Below are 15162 nucleotides of genomic sequence, written 5' to 3' on the forward strand. Positions count from 1 at the left end.
TTTTTTTTTTTTTTTTTTTTTTTTTTTTTTTTTTTTTTTTTTTTTTTTTTTTTTGTGGTGGCTGGCCAGTATGGGGATCCGAACCTGTGACCTTAGTGTTATAAGGCTGCACTCTAACCAGAATTCTATCAACACTTTTCTTTCCCATGTATTGTGCAAAAAGGTTATTATTGACTTTGAGCTGAATATTCATTTTATTAAAAGTATGTATTTTCTGGGCCGGCCCGTGGCTCACTCGGTAGAGTGCGGTGCTGAAAACACCAAGGCCACGGGTTCGGATCCCATATAGGGATGGCCGGTTCGCTCACTGGGTGAGCGTGGTGCTGACAACACCAAGTCAAGGGTTAAGATCCCCTTACCGGTCATCTTTTTTTAAAAAAAAGTATGTATTTTCTGAGTACCTACTGTGTGCTAGGCCCTGTGAGGATACAGTGGGAAATGTGACAGACTGAGTCCCTGCCCTGGAGGAGCTGGCTTCTGCACAAGCAAAAATAAATGGAAAAGCAGAGAGGGTGCAGGCACTTTCTGCCCCTGCCCCTCGGCTGGTACCGGCCTTCCTTGGGGGTATCCAGGCCAGAGCTCAAATTCCAGTAATCAGAGAAGCACATCTGCCCAAGAACCATTTCACTTAAGGAAGAAAGACAGTCATGGACTTGTCACCAGCTGCTTGGCAGCAGAGGCACTGCCATGTGCATTCTCAGAGGTGGTGGTGAAACCAGGTGAAGCTGTATTAGAACCAGCAGTTAGAAGTTTGGAGGTGCCTCTGTGACAGTGCTGGAATTCTGGGCTGCTCCTCTGTCCCCATCTACAGGTACAGGTTCACAGGCAGGCAGGTCCCACTTTTGGCCTTCAGAGGGGCTGTGGCCTTGCCATTGTTGCAGAAGCCTTCCTATGAGCTCCTATGATGCTGGCCTCGCTCTTTTCAACATGAAACCAAAACTATACATAGAAACCTTTAGAGTGGTAGGGAACCTTTCTGTTTTGTAACTGTTGTGACATTGCTGGCTGGTATTAATCAGTGCTTGCCTTGAGCTCGGTGGTGTGCAGAGAAGATAAGAGCACTCAAAAGGTTCTTGTGAATGATAGATTGGAGAGGCAACGGGATAGGTGAAGACACTGCTTTGGAGCCAGGGGGGCTGGGTTTGATTCCTGGCTTTGTCACTTACTACCTGTGTCTGACTTTGGTCAAGTTACTAATTTTTCTTGGCCTCAGTTTCCCAATCTGTAAAATGGAGGAAGTAATGGGATTCACATCCTAGCACTGTTGTGAAGATTAAAGGCACAAATACATGTAAGTGGAGTGGGTCAGCACAGGTCTGGGGCTCTGTCCCTTTGGTGGGAGTTGCAGGTAGGCAGCACACATGCTGTCTCCTGTCTGTGCCTGCAGTGCCTTTGGCAGCATGGTTTTAATTATCCACATGGTGGCAGAAACTGCTGGAAAAATTTAGTAGGTAAATATAGTGCTATTACAGAAGTCTTCAGCTGCTTGTTAAACATTTAGGTGATGATTGCCAGTCTGTATTGTCAGTATATATTAAGTCAAGTAGATTTAACAAGCTTAGTCACTGATTTAAGCTCCTATGCTCCCTGTTAAATTCTCAGCAGCAATAATGTCAGCAGACAAGAGCATTTCCTTCTGCTGAAAGAATGCTCAGGCTGGCTCTGCTCTTCTTACAATGCTGTCCCTGAAATTGCTCTTCAGCTTGTTCTGATCAGCAGTGCCATCATCCCCCTCCTCCTCCAAGGCAGAGCCGTTGCTCAGCGAGCTGGCCCTGCTGGGCTCTGAGTGACTTAGGTGCACGCTGCCAGCTGCATGTCTCTCCAGGTGGCCAGCAAGGTCCTCTTTCCCACAGAAGGCAACTTTTCACAAAGAAAGCCTTATGGTCTCAAGATGGAAAAGTTTTTTTGTGCTTAATTTTACTCCTTCCCACCAAAAGGTACTAACTGGAATAGATTATTCCAGAACAATCTTCTGCATGCTGGTTAAGTGCCTGCGTGGGAGGGACATGGCCCTGCCCTCCAGGAGCCTTTGGCTGTGACATTTGGAGGGCTAAGACAGACACTAGGCAGATCATCATGCCATGTGCTGGAGGATTTGCTGGGGCTCCCCCTGGGATGGGGGCAGGAATGGTGGCATTGGTACTTAGTAAGCATGTTTGCTAGATGAATGAGTGAACAACTGCTGATCTATGGGAGGAGAGATTACCCACAGAGACATCATACTGAATAGAAGTATTTAATGGGTGTTTGGAGAGGACACTTCCTACATTGCTATATTAGTCCGTTTATGTTGCTTATAACAAAATGCCTGAAACTGGGTGATTTAGAAAGAAAAACAAAATTTATTACTTACAGTTTCTGAGGCTGGGAAGTCCAAAGTCCATCTGATGGTGGCAACAGTGACCCAAGGGTCTCACATTGCAAGATAGGGGAAGCAGAGAGAGCAAAAGGCAGATTCTCCTCTTCTTTTAAAGTCCTCACAACCATACCCCTGACCACCATTTTTAATCCATTCACTACTGCATGGTCCTACAATCCAATCTTCAAGGCTCCACCTTTCAATTACCATAACAGAATTTCCCACCCTCTTAACAGTCATAGTGGGGGCTGAGTTTCTAATACATAAAACTTGGGGGACACAATTCAAGTTTCAGGGAGTTTTGGGAGGACATAATTCAATCCACTACAATTGCCCAGCCCTGTAGTAAGAGAAAAAGGAGAAAGAGGGAGAGGGGATATCTGATTCCCACAATGAAGATAACTATAATGTAGCTGGGAGGAGAGAGGATGATGGCCTCTGCAGAGTATGACAGCAGCAGAGGCCCAGCCTCAGCTCTTCCCCTTAGTGACACAGAGTTCAGGGGAGGAAGGTCTGCTGGCCAGAGTCGGCAGAGGAGGCCTCTGGGTGGGTAGGGCTGGGCCTTGAATTGGGAGCAGGGAGAAGGGACAGCATTCCAATCTGGGGCAAAGTCTGGAGGCTGGAGTGGGCATGGTCTTGCTGAGGGCCAAGGACCTTAACCTCTTTGGAGCCAAGGCCCTGTTTTGGAGCAAGGCAGGAAATCATGCAGGATGAGGATGGTTGGAGCTTGGTGGAGGCTGTACCCTCAATGGGTTGCTCCCTCAGCAAGTCGGAGCCTGGCATGTCCTTGTCTGGGGGCTTCCTGGTAGGTGCAGGGCAGCTCAGTTGCTTCTGGCAAGTCTTCCTGGCTTGCTGTAGGAGCCTGTGGGCCCTCCTACTGTGTCTCTGCTTCCAGGCCCTGCTTCTGAGCCTTCTCTTTGGCTCTAGGGGCTCGTGTACAGAGAACCTGGGCCATAGGCCACTGGGCTTTTCAAGCATCACCAGTGATTCCTGGGAAAATCTGGCCTCCTCAGCTCTCTGCAAGCTCTGGAACACGGTGGCAGGTCTGTCCCCAGCAGGGCTGAGGGCTGCTGCCCACACCTCCGAGGGCTCCTTGGCAGCCAGGCTGGGGATACAAACTCTGCTCATATCAGGAACTGGGCCCTGAGTCTGCCTCAGCAAAAGTTCCTCTGAGGCAGGATTTCTGCTCGACTTTCAGCTGTGTGTGCATTTAGAGCTTAGATCCCGTGGATGAGCCAGGCTGGGTCTGACTTGTCTATACTCCCTTGTGGGCACAAAGAGGCTTTGAGGAGAACATTTAGGGGATGAAGAGGACGTAAGTATGTTTGGGAGTGTTAGCTTAAAGAGAGTTGGCCTGTGACTCTCAATGCATGCTGTCTCCTTCAGAGAAGGCTCTCCTGCGGGCTGTTTTTGGCTTGATCTGAGCTGGGCTGCTTCCCAGACTCGAGCGCTGCAGAGACAGCACATCACGTGAAAGTGCCTCCATGTCCGTCTTCGTTTTGTCTGGGAACCGTCTGTGTGGAATGGTGCGTACCTTGGCCATCCTTCTAGACCAATTCTTTTTTTTTTTTTTTATGTCCGGCAATGGACCGCAACCCTCAGTGTCGCGCCCGTACCGGACCGGGACCGGCAACGGGATTGCAACCCTCGGTGTTGCTCCCACGCCTCGCTCAGCCAGTGAGCGGGAACTGGTCTGTATGTGGGATCCGAACCCTCAGCGGGAGCGCTGCCACGCTTCCCAAGCGGCGCACTGTAGCAGTGCGCCACCGGGCCGGCCCCTTCTAGACCAATTCTGTAGCTAACGTATTTAAAAGATGTTGCTACCCTGTGTTCGTGGGTTCCACAAAGGCTGATTTGGCACCTGCTATATCCAGGCCCTGGGTAAGTCCTGGGGACCCAAAATGAGGCCCAGGTCTTGGGCCTGCCAGAGCCAGTGTTGAGTGGCAAGCAGTTAGGAGGCAGCAGGGAGAGTCCTAGGAGTGCAAAGCTTGAGGCAGGCGGCCATAAAATCACCTTGCTGCTCAGCAGCTGTGTTCTCCGGCTGCCCTCCAGGTACACAGACCTGGGTGGCCTTTTCCATATAATGGCCTGTCCGTGTATGTCAATCCTATTGGAAAAATGTTCATGAAGCCTACGTCCAAGGGCTCCTCAGAAGGAGTTGCGCATCAGCTTAATTGTAACCCCACCATGCTCAGACAGCTCCTAGGAGGCTAGTGGCATGCTTTAGTTTCAATTCACTCAGGTTTCTAAATATAAGCATTATTCATTCTTTCCACCGAACTGGTATCTGCTGAGGCATGAGCAGGGATTAGGGCATCGGCCTCCCCATTCTGCACCCCACTGCTAGACAGCCCATCCAGAAAAGCAAACCTGACAACTCCCTAACCTGGTGGAATGTTTTCGTTTTCTACATCTCTTCAAAATAAAACCTCACTCTTTACCAGGGCTAACACACACAAGCGTGTGTTGGCAGCTAGCTCGACCACCTGGCCCTTCCTGAGCTCCAGCCAAGCTGGGTTACCCCAAGCTCCCATCTACAAAGAGCTGTATCCCTGCTGGGGTAGGGGTGGCATTTTTTCGTCCAAGTGAACCTCCATTTATTTCCCGTGAGCTCCTCCACCAGGAAATCTTCCCTGACTGCTCTTGGCAGGCCTTCCTGCATGCTCATCCAGAATGTAGTACTGTCACTGTTTGTTTCTCCCTCCATGCTATGAATTCCCTGTGGGCAGAGACCTGTCTCTTGCCTGACAATCTGAGCCTTAGCAAAGTGCCTGACACACCGAATGATTGTTGAATGAATGAGTGAATTAATGGTTGAGGGTACAAGTAAGTTAGAAAGGATGAGGTTTAGTGCTAGGTAATAAGGCATGTCCTGCTCATAAGAAGCTTACAAACAAATACTGCATTTGTATTTGGAATTAAAATATGTACAGAGATAACCATAATACTGGGCACAAATCATTCTTTCAAGAAACGTTTATAGAGGACCTGCTATGTGTCAGGCCCTATTCTAGGCCTTGGGAATACAGCATGAATAAAGCAGACAAAAGTGACTAAAAAATGGTCCTGATCAAAGGCTGTATGGATTCAGAAGAGGACTCTTCCTGCTGCCTGGGTGCATCAAAGCTGTGTTGGAGGTGTCTTTTGACTGCCAGCTCCAAGACAGCAGTGACTTTTTGTTTCCCTGTTGCATCCCATGCAGGGGCATGTACACTCAGTGATAATTTGTCAGGCTGCATGCATATGAACTGTGTACCTTTCTGTGGGCATGTTAATCTACAACAACAAGTTTAGAAATGAAAAATGTGATGGTGGCTAGCACTGATTGTGCCAGGCATCTCCTCTTTGTCCTCACAACTGCCTCTGAGGTTGGGATCTCCGCTTTACAGGTGAGAAAACTGAGGCACAGAATGGTGTGGAAAAGCCTAGCTTCACACAGATAGTAGGTGATGAGATTTGGGCCTAGGCAGTCTGACTCTAGAGCCTCCTCTCCTGCCCCTGCTCATGGCTTCCTGGGAGCTCCTTACAGAAGAGAATCGTTCCTTTGCAATGATTGCCACACATTGAAATGCTACTGCTTTGGTTCAGACCAGGCTCCACCATTTGCTGATGGGTGATTGAGGGCTCAGAGAGTGAAGTAATCTGCTCCATTTCCTAGGTGGTGTCATGGCGTTGCTGATTCCTACTTCCTAGAATGTTCATAAGAATTATAGAAAACATCCACAAAGAGCCTAAAGTTGTGTGTGGCATCTTTTTCCTTTTTTGGCAGAAACTCTTTATCCTACCCTGATGTTACACACAAAGTATAGACATGCCACATTCTTTGGCAAGTGTTGCCTAATCTTTGTGTAAGGTTCTTTTCCTTATTTTTAAAAAAGCTGCATTTCTGATGGCTTTTGGTTATTGTGGGATTTCTGAACAGGCTGCCATGGCCCACTCTTCAGAGAGTTTATACCCACCTTTTTAGGAATGAGTTGCATTCTTGTGAATTTCTTCTAAGCCAGTGAGAAAATATAGTTTTCCTAAGATCCAGCTCCCCTTTAGTGTGTGACCCTCCCCCTGAGCCACACTGGACACTTCCATTATGATTCAGGTAGTGGACTTTGCCATCCTGAAGGATGGATCAAGGCCCTAGACATTTGGGCTGCCTTTGTGTTGGCCTGGTTTGGGTGACTCTGAACCTCATGACTCTTCAGAATTATGGTTTTCTGAAATGGGTGGTTGGATTCTCATGAAAACAGGCAGAAGTCAACATTAGATACTGATTTTGACATTGAGATTAGAGCAGAAAGCAGTCTTTGCTGCCCAGTCTCTGTGCAGCCATGGAGTGTTTTCCAATAGCAGTTATGGGCTTTCCTCAAGCCGTCCTTTATTCTCCTCGGTCGTTCAGTTCAGCCCGAATGTATTGAGTACCCACTATGTGCCAGGCTTGGGGCTGGAACACTGAGGCGAATGTGACAGACGGTCCCTATCCTCATGGAGCTCCCAGGCCAGCAGCAACACTCAGTTACACCAGTGACTTAAGTCTTCCTTTGACAGCTTTCAGCACTCCTGACATACCTGTCTGTAGCTGCCATCTGTAGCTTGGCAGGAACAAGGCAGCCCTGCTTGGCTTGTGTTGCCAGCGCCTAGAACTAGGCACTGTACTTGGAAGGGACTTATGTACTTGAAGGAGTTGGGGGTGGTGGGTGGCTGGGTAGAAGTGACTGAGGGTTTCACAGGAACTCTCCTGCTGGTGGGTCTAGCATGTCCTCTAAAGGAGCCTGGGTGCCAGCAGCTGTGCAGAACTGGCCTGGTTCCAGGCAGGTACTGGACCCACAGACAGCTCACTGCGTGCAGCATGCGCACAGCAGGGTAGACCAGCCCAGCTCACACTGATCCTCTTCCAGGCAGGGAGGCTGCAGGGAACCAGCAGTGTGGTTAGTTTTGGCTGGCTGCTGCAGGCCATAGCATTTGTCATTTTGTTTCCAGATCATGCACTTGATGTACACCACCTACAACATTGTGTCAGCCTGTGCACTCACTCATTCCTGATGCTGGGGAAGATCCAGTTGTGCTTTTAGCAGGGAAGGGAAAGCCAGATTTAGGTGTGTCGCCGCAGGTCAGCTCAGCAAACAGTGGCAGCCTACTGTTGGTCTGTGACAGGCTTCTGGCATCAGGTGCATCCCAGCCACTACTGACTGGCACTGGGCCAGCGGCGCCCATAAGTACGCTCACATCTGGAGCGTATCCTGTCTCTGGGGTCACTGGGCACCAGTGTGGCAGAGCCAAGGTCAAAACGACTCCCCTGCCCAAGTAGCCCCTGTGGCATGGCCTCCACACTTAGTCCATTTCCGCAGCCACGTGCATGAGCATTGCACACACAGAGACAGGAAAAAGTGGAGGAATTAGATCGTCTAATTGTTCTAAATGCCAGATAAAGATTTTGCCTTGAGAGAATTTAAAACTTCAGGATTTTGTGCTATCAAGAAACTTATCCTCTGAAGATAAATTTTTATTTTCTCATTTGATTTCAGTGATGTCAAAGTAACTTTTTAAATAGCTGCTTAAAAAACACATTTTCCTGGGCTGGCCCCGTGGCTCACTTAGGAGAGTGCAGCGCTGGTAGTGCCGAGGCTGCGGGTTCGGATCCTGTATAGGGATGGCCAGTGCACTCACTGGCTGAGTGTGGTGTGGACCACCCCACGCCGAGGGTTGCGATCCCCTTACTGGTCAAAAAAAAAAAACAACAACAACACCACATTTTCCCTTTACAGTCAGCACACTTTTAGAGAAAGAGGGGTGGGTCTTTGGTGCTCAGCTAGACTGTGGTGGCTTAGCTCCACTGAGACATTTGTGGACAAAAGTTTGTTTGGACTGGGCATTGGTGTGGTTGGAGCTGAGGTGCTAGATATTAGAGATGGGCATGAAGGAGCTCACGGTCCAGTAGGGTAGGAGGGAGGTTGGCAGGGCAACGGAAGTCATGAAGTAAACGAGGGATTCAGATGCTGGGGACCAGGGCCAGGATAGAGGTGGACCAAGTCAGGGGCAGGGAGACTGTGGAAGAACCAAGTTGGGCAAGGGAGGGGAGAGGATGGAAGGAGACAGGAAGGCTTCCTGGAGGAATTGCTACTCTAGCTTTTCCCAGCTGGCGATTTACCCATGAGGTCATTTGGCTTTGTATCTTAGCGATTGACCCAATTTCAGTCTCTCTTTCATTATTAGTCAGGGCTTCTGTGGAAAGCCCTGGTCTTCTGCAAGCACTTACTTACAGACTGGAAAGACGATCTCGTCATCTCAGTGGTGGCTGCTCTTACAGCAGTGAGGTGCCTGCCCTGCTCATTAGGCACCTCCCTTCAGTGTAGGGAGAATAGAAGAGGCAGCCGCAGAGCTCGCTCCTGCCATTTGCTGGGCACTCAGCTGAAGGATGAGCAAGTGGGTGCGCTTCTGCCCAGGCAACTGGGAGCTCTGGGGGGTCTTGGGGTGATGGTGTATGTGGGGCAGCTGCTGTGGGCATGAATGCCTGTGTAGGGTGCTGGGGGCCTTCCTCAAGGACAAACATGCCACACGCTTAACATGCTCCAGGGGAACAGAGAGTTGTGAACCTGGCCAGCAGCCTTAAGGAGAGGTTCAGTCAAAATAGCTTTGTTTAAACACATCCTTCCTCTCTGCATTATTTATTTTATGTGTTCTGCCTTTAGAGTAGGGTCTGAAAATTGCAGTGTCTAGGATTCCATTTCATCCGTTTTTTAGTTATCACTTTGAACATTTTTTTTTTTTTCCTTTTTTGTCTTTTTTCGTGACCGGCAACGGGATCGCAACCCTCGGTGTTGCGCCCGCACCTCGCTCAGCCAGTGAGCGGCCGGTCTGTATGTGGGATCTGAACCCTTGGCGGGAGCGCCTCCGCGCTCCCAAGCGGCGCACTGTAGCAGTACGCCACCAGGCCGGCCCATTTTGAACATTTTGATTAAAGATTGATAACTAAATTGATGTTTAAAGTTGTTGAAATCTGGGCTGACCAGTTAACTCAGCTGGTTAGAACACAGTGTTATAACATGAAGGTCAAGGATTCAGATCCCCATACTGGCCAGCTGCAAAAATAAAGTTATTGAAATCTGGGATTTGTACTTTTCATCTGTCAATCAGCAAGGGTGCCTTTGCCAGGCAGTGAGCCTCATTTTCTTTACCTTTTCACATGAGGAACACAACTTCTAGGAACAGAGGATGGGGCCACTCAGTGCTGGGGGCAGGAACCAAAAGCCTGGAGTTGGTACAGGAGTGAGGCCCAAGGAAATGACAGGACTTGTGCCAGTCAGAGTTTTTGCTGAGCTCGCAGACAGACTTGAGATGGTTTGGAGACTGAGACTGTTAAGTAAATAATAGCAGCAACAACAAGCCCAGCCCAGGTAAGCCTCTTTTGCAGATGGGCATCCCCAGTAAAGCTAGGTATTTGTCTGGGCTGATGGTTTAGGAGCTCCTAGACCTTCCGTTCCAGGGCTAGGGCAAGTTGGAAACCCAGATGGTAGGTGAGCTGGAAGGAAGGCTGGGGACCAGGAGAAGTGGAATCCTATAGAAATGAGGATATGGAGAGCATAGTTTGGCATCTGAAAGTAAGGCAGAGACTTGCTGGTTTTCCAAAGACACCCCTTATGCATTGGTGTTTTGAAGCACAGATGACAGATTTCACAACCCTGAAGTCATTTGTCATCCCTGTTTGGAAAGGAAGGTTCAGAGTAGAGGTTGGGACAGTTGTAAGAAAGTTGCTGAGATAGGAAGCCCTGCATGGGGATGCCCTGTGGCTATGTATAGGATGTTTCTCCCCTCGAATGTGGGTGAGAAGTCGTGATGCTGCAGAGCACAGTCCTGGTGAGAAGGGACTCAGTCCTGGAGCCCTCCTGGCCTGCCTGGGACACAGGTATGCTTAGGGGTAAACTAACTCAGGCCCTGGAGTTCACTGAAAGCTTTAGGCTGCAGAGGAGGAATGGCGACCCTCTTGCCACTTTGTGCTTCCATTACTCTCCCACTAATGCAACAGGAGCTTTGGGAATTGCCCACCTGCCATCCATGGAGTTACTAGCTGATGGGGTGCTGAGAGCTGATGCTTTTAAGCTGTTGCTGGGAGAGATGGTGTGACTCACTGGAATAAGAACTTGATAAAGGATCACGAGTTACTTCATTGCCCATGCCTCTGAGGGCTCAGCAGCTTCTCAATCCCCTCCACTCTACATGGAATGGAAATCCAAGCTCCCAGCACCATTTGGGCTCTGAGAAGATATTATGGGGTGCCCTCTCTGTGTCTGGCATGGAGGATGGAGATCCTTGCCCGTGAAACCCAGTATTTTGACACATTTCATCATGTGACAGCAGACGTCTGTGCAAGGGAACGAGGGAGGGATGAGCTGTGGTGGGAGCGTTCACAGGGGGTGGCATAGCATAGAGCTCATGCTCATGGGCCTCACGACATCTTGCCTCAAGCCTTCAGAAACTGGGCTTGCCTCAGAGTTCCCTTCAGCTGTCATCTCAAACGTCACTTCCTCCAGGCAGCCCCGCCGACCCAGTGTTACTTCCCAGAATTTGTTGCTGTCTGTAATTGTGTTATCTGGTCATAAGTTCTATGAGGGTGGGGACCATGATAGTTTGTTCACCATTATATCCTTAGTGCGTCACGTAGTCCTTGGCACACAGTGGATGTTCATTAAATATGTGTGAGTGACAAGAGGGTATTGCTAGACCTTCAAAAATGGAGAGTGGCTGGCCAGTTAGCTCAGTTAGTTAGAGTGCAGTGTTTTAACACTAAGGTCAAGGGTTCAGATACCCATAATGGCTAGCCACACCTGCCCCCCAAAAAAGGAGCGTTATGGGTGCTTCAGGGGTAGCCAGCCAGCTGGTTGCATTGACAGATTCTGTTAGATTAGAACTGGAATTGTGAAGGGCCTTTGGAGGTCATCTGATCCTCTCCCTACCCCTCTCTGAATGGACGAGATGAAGAAATGGCCAGCGAGAGGTCAGGTGTTGTCAAGTGGAGGCTGTGGCAGGCTGACAGTGTGGCTGACTGGGAGGAAACCCAACCTGCCTTGTAAACCCATTGTATCCCAGTGCATTTGACCCTCACAGGATCAGCTCTGACTCCACCTTGCAGCTGAAGGGACATAAATGCACAGAGACATGTACAAGGCCACACATTTGAGGGCAGGGCCAGATCTGTGCCACTCCCCTCATGAGAGCAGCTGGAGGGAAGGAGGCCTCATTGTAAAGGGCCGGGCAGTCTGATGGATTTGAACCAGATATCAAAAGCTCATTTTGCCCATCTCGTTACCATCTGCAAGACTGTAATTAAGGAATCCCCAAAAGATTATCTCTCAACCTTGTCTTCCAAGGTGACAGAGGTGCTGGAGCTTCTTGGCATACTTTATCAGCTTTGGGTAAAACACTTGACTTTGCTTCCATGGACTTGCCAGAAGGGACACTAGCAGAAGCTTTTCCTTTTTGGTCAGCTTAGCCCAACTGGTTCACCCATGAATCTCCCTGTCTAGGGCATAGAGGGAGCAGTGGGGCGCTGAGACCTTCAGGGTTGCAAGTTGAAGGGGATGATCACCCTGAAGGTAAACCCAGGCCATCTTTGGCAAGTGGTCCTAGTACTTCACAGGTTTGGCATTTCTGGGATGAGCCTTTTGGGCATACAGGTGGAGGCAGGAGTGGGGCCTGTGCACTGCTCTGCAGTCCTCTTTTTGGCGGCTGGCTGGTACAGGGATCAAATCCTGGACCTTGGTGTTATCACCACCACACTCTAACCAACTGAGCTAACCAGCCAGCTTTGCTTTGTACTCTTGACCTCTGTAACCTTTGCTGGAACCCTCAGGGCTGGTTGGAAGCACACACATCACCTGACATCAACTCATTAAGTCTCGGCTCTGCACCCTCTCTGATCTTGGCCCTGGGAGGTTCTGGCAGGTGGGCTCTGCCTCTTTCTGGCTGCATGATCATGGGTAACTGCACCTCTTCAAACCTGTTTTTTTTTTTTCTGTAAGCTAGAGACTCTGATAGTACCCACTGGCTAGGATTGTCATAGATGAAATGAAGTGACACATGTAAAGCTGTCAGCACACTGCCTGGCAAATCATAGACATGCTCTATTATGATGCTGCCGCTGATGAAAGACAGTATGTGGCGCCTGTTGCCAAGAAGCTTGTGGTCCAGCTGGGGAAGTGAGGCTAGAGTGCAGGAGGTGATTTTGAGACAAACTGTCACTGAGGGGCATGGGGACAGTGTTTGGAAAGGCCTCCATGTCCCCCAGCTGGACCAGCCAGCAGGAACTCTCAGAGGGGAATTGGTCTCTCCTATCTGGGAGTGCAGGTGACACAGGCAATGCAGGTGCTCCTGCTTGGTGGCGCATCACGGAGGGAAGGTGTCAGGGAAGCCTCCACGGGGAAAGCAAGCCAAGCCTCAACAAAGAGCGGGGACTGAGGCAGGTAGGATGTGGACTCATTCAGCAATATCCGACCCTTTCTCCATGTCTCTACCTACCCTCGATACCTAGTCCCCTCCCCTTTTTTAATGGTACAGCTTTTGTTAGCACGTGTTCTTGTAAACTTTGTATTCCTGCTTCATGTGCAAGCATTTTTAATTTATATAAATAAGGCCGTGCTCCACATCGTTCTGTTTCTGTTCAGACTGCAGTGTGTCCTTCACGTCCTTCCTCCTGCAGCATTGCTGTGTCCAATGTTTACCTGTGCATTTCGAGGGAGCAGCCCCCTACCTGCCCTGGGACCCGAGGGAACTTTTCTGTGAGGACATAGGTCCGGAGTGAAGTTGCTGGGTCATCATGGGGTATGTGCGTGCTTAATGACCTCATTACTGCCTGGTACACTTGCCATTTCCTGCTCACTAGTCTTTGCCAGTCTGTAGGAGTAGAGAGCCCCCTCTGTTCTCGGGCACATCCTTCCAGTTACGCACAAGTGGGAACATCTCTGCATGTTGTGAGCCCCTAGCACTCCTGCCCCACTCTGAAATTGCATGTTCAGATCCTTTGCCCATCCTCCTGCAGGCCCTGTCTTTTTCATGTTGGTGTGTAGGACTTCCAGGGATATTCCAACTTTTAGATCCTTGTCAGTTTCAGACGTGGCCAATGGGGAGATAATATTTGCATTCTGTCTGATAACTGTCCAGGGTGCCAGTTTCTGAACAGAAATTCTTAATTTTTGATGTAATAAAATTTATATACTCTGTGTGTGTATCTATAATTGTAGTTTTTACTTTTGAAATGTTAAGGAGCCCTACACTAACTTGCAAAAAGCAAAGGTATTCACCCACATTTTCTTCTAGTCACTTTACTTCTTTACCTCTCATGTTGGGATCTCATGTCTCAACACTGAGACAGCCAGAACCTCACTGGGGTTCCTGGGGGAGTCCAGAGTCCATTAGGATTCCTTGTGGCATTGAGATCCGCCCTAGGCAGGAAGAGGCAGGACCTCCCTTGGTGCCTCAGGGTCAAGGCAGCACATGGAGAGAGAGGCTGACTCCATTCTTACTTGGGCCACTGACTTCACCCTAGGACTCTGGCTGTAACTGGGTAATTTATCTGTGAGATGGGCCTGGTGGCCACAAGCCAGAGACAATGAAATGGAAGGTCTATGTAAAGAGACCCGTATGTGGCCCCCTATAAGTCCCCCTGACCTGCTAGCCCTCTGTTAAAAATAGGTAGTAGTCACTGAGCCTGCCCCGGGGCCCAGCTCTGGCAGTGGGGTCTGGGTGGGACCCTCTCACGCACTGGAGGATCCCCCAGGTCTTGCTGGCTTGCTTCCAAATCCACCAGCTTCCATTGCCTGTGGCCACTGTGTTCTAGAAAGGAGTTGGCCAAGATAAGTAGGGTGTAAAGTTAGAGGAGCAAATGTTCTCCAGCTGCCTTATGAAACGTGTTTCCAGACAGTTTACACCTGGATGCCTACAGGATGAATGAGGAACTGGTGGGATCTGTTTGGGCAGTCTTTCCCAGCAACCCTGTAATTAGAAACCCCATGGCTTTCAGGCAGAGCCCACTGTCTCTGCTCCTAATTCCACTGGTGTTTCTGCACAGGGATCCTGCAACTCTAACCTTAGACTCACCCTACCTGACTTTAAAACCAAGACTCATCTGATACTGGATTCTCAGGGCCTGCGGCAGAGGAAAGCCAAAGGAAATTAGAAGCCTGGCTTATTGAAAGGAAGGCATGTGTGGCCAGGAGGAAGGAGGCAGCCTGGCAAGTTCTAGGCCTTGGGGAAGGGTGTTGTGGATGGAAAGTGCATTCGGATTCCTGGAAGCTGTTGGCCAGGCTTTGGGTGCAGCCTGAGGCAGAGCTTGGTGATTGGGAGGAGTGTGGCCCCAAAGCTTACCTCCAGGGAGGCAGGAGAGTGGCCCCAGGAGGACTCTAGAAAAGAGGTCGTTCTAGGGCTGGCCCGTGGCTTACTTGGGAGAGTGTGGTTCTGATAACACCAAGGCCACGGGTTGGGATCCCTTAGGGATGGCCGTTTCGCTCACTTGGGAATTGGGAGAGTGTGGTTCTGATAACACCAAGGCCACGGGTTGGGATCCCTTAGGGATGGCCGGTTCGCTCACTTGGGAAAGTGTGGTGCTGACAACACCAAGTCAAGAGTTAAGATCCCCTTACCGGTCATCTTTAAAAAAAAAAAAAAGTTCTGGGCCGGCCCTGTGGCACACTGCTACAGTGCGCCACTTGGGAAGTGCGGCAGGCGCTCCCGCCGAGGGTTCGGATCCCACATGCAGACCGGCCGCTCACTGGCTGAGCGAGGCGTGGGAGCAACACCGAGGGTTGCAATCCCGTTGCCGG

The 15162-nt window shown here is 49.8% G+C and overlaps 1 protein-coding gene across 2 annotated transcripts in view; it reads left to right on the plus strand.

Moving 5' to 3' along the window:
• Positions 1-15162, plus strand: part of PACSIN2 (protein kinase C and casein kinase substrate in neurons 2) — a 149417-nt gene that overhangs the window by 107413 nt on the left and 26842 nt on the right. The window lies entirely within an intron of this gene.

This window comes from Galeopterus variegatus, unplaced genomic scaffold (genome assembly GCF_000696425.1).
Source record: "Galeopterus variegatus unplaced genomic scaffold, G_variegatus-3.0.2 Scaffold2000, whole genome shotgun sequence".
Lineage (NCBI taxonomy): Eukaryota > Metazoa > Chordata > Mammalia > Dermoptera > Cynocephalidae > Galeopterus > Galeopterus variegatus.